At 36.8% G+C, this 1,823-nt stretch overlaps 1 non-coding gene across 1 annotated transcript; it reads right to left on the minus strand.

Moving 5' to 3' along the window:
* Positions 1–336: 336 nt before the first annotated feature.
* On the minus strand, positions 337–409 carry trnav-cac (transfer RNA valine (anticodon CAC)). Its single transcript has one exon. It is a non-coding gene; the product is annotated as a tRNA-Val (tRNA).
* Positions 410–1,823: the final 1,414 nt, after the last annotated feature.

The raw sequence follows: 1,823 nt of genomic DNA on the forward strand, positions 1-1,823 counted from the left end.
GAAGTCGATTGGCAAATGAACCATCACAAAAGAGGAAGGCTCTTGTTGTCTCACTGCACCCCAAGAGATGCATAACCTACAAAAACCGTTTCTGTCTGGTTTTGAACCAAAAACCTTTTGCATGTAAAGCAAACGTGATAACCACTACACTACAGAAACTGAACTTCTCTGCTTTGTTTCAGTTTGAGGTTCCAAAGTTGATGATGTGAGATGCAACGCATGAAAACTTCAGCTGAGGCTTGCACTCAGATGCCTGGATTCTGAGTACAGACCATGACACCACAGAGCCTTGTTGACCTTTAGTAAACACCTGTGATGAATAGAACATGCAAAATCTGTTTCTGTCTGGTTTCGAACCAGAGACCTTTTGCGTGTGAAGCAAACGTGATAACCACTACACTACAGAAACTCATGGTCTTTGCAGTGTTCCTGGTAGATGATCCACATTTTGTTAGCGACTAATGTCAACCATTGGCATGGAACAATGTCAAATACTTACAGATCCTCTCAGAGAGCACAGTAACTTGGTGAACAAACTGCCAGACTTATACTTGGGCCTAATTTCACATTACAGTCCATAAACTAAGCCTGGGACCAAAAATTGTATTAAAGATGTCATTAGCAGAGACAAATGGTTCTACAGAGACTTGGCTAAATGGCTATAAAATAAAATCAATACTTACAAATAAAAAATGGTTCAAAAATAAAATTAACACATTAAAATAAAAAATATCTCTGAAATACAATCAACACTTCAAAATACAAAATCTCTGGAAAATAAAATTCATGTATGTTGTTTTGAAAAACATTGGAATATCAGCACTTTTATCAAATCTTCATTGTGGTAAGATCATGTAAGTTATTCTTAAATCCATGGAAACTCAACAGTTTGTAAGGTAGGTGATTTAGCTCAGCAGGTTAGAGCACCGTGCTGGTAATGCTGAGGTCATCGGTTCAAACCCCATATGAGGCAATTCATGTGTAAGGTCTTTCAGACAATCAACACTCTACAATAAATAAGGGTTCAAAAATAAAATCAATACTTCAAAATAAATACAGGTACAAAATCAATACTTACAAATAAAATAAAAACTTTACAATAAATAAGGTTTCAAAAATAAAAACACTTTACAATAAATAAGGGTTCAAAAATAAAATCAACACTCTAATTTGGGATCAAAATTTTTTTTGAAGTTGTCATTAGCAGAGACAGAGTGTTGGATAAAAAATAAAATCAATACTTACAAATAAAAAATGGTTAGGAAGCGCATTACAAACCTTTGGTTGAAATGGCGTTAAATTCAAGTCTCCATTACAGACCAGAGAAAACTAAAGAGAATGCAACGTTGTGTTAATCCATTTCTTGAGCAAATAAATGACAATCCAAAAGTTAATTAGATTGTAACATGCGCAGTCCGCTGATCAACCACTGCGGACTGCGAAGAATTAGAAACCGCTGGAAGTAACTCATTTAACAAATGGAGCCTTCTGGGTTCACGTTACCCAAGAGAGCGGCGCTCTGGAGGAGCTGCAGACGTAACATCTGTCCGTTTCGGAGAAGCGAAACCACGCAAAAATAAATAAATAAATAATCCTGGTAAAAGCGCACACCGGACCTCACAGGGTAAAACACTCACAGAGTTCAGTTGATCTGTTTGGATCAGACAGATCCAACTGATGGGAACCAGGAGGAAGTGCGTTCAGACCTCAGCGGGTGAAGTGATGCTAATTTAAGTGAAGTCGTTTAATTTAATTTATTAAAAGTTATTGGGGCCTCAGTCAGTGGTTTTTGTCACTATAAAAATGTAGATGCATTTATCTGC

The sequence above is a fragment of the Poecilia mexicana genome, unplaced genomic scaffold (genome assembly GCF_051168715.1).
Source record: "Poecilia mexicana isolate PSO_F unplaced genomic scaffold, ASM5116871v1 scaffold_20, whole genome shotgun sequence".
In the NCBI taxonomy this organism is placed as follows: domain Eukaryota; kingdom Metazoa; phylum Chordata; class Actinopteri; order Cyprinodontiformes; family Poeciliidae; genus Poecilia; species Poecilia mexicana.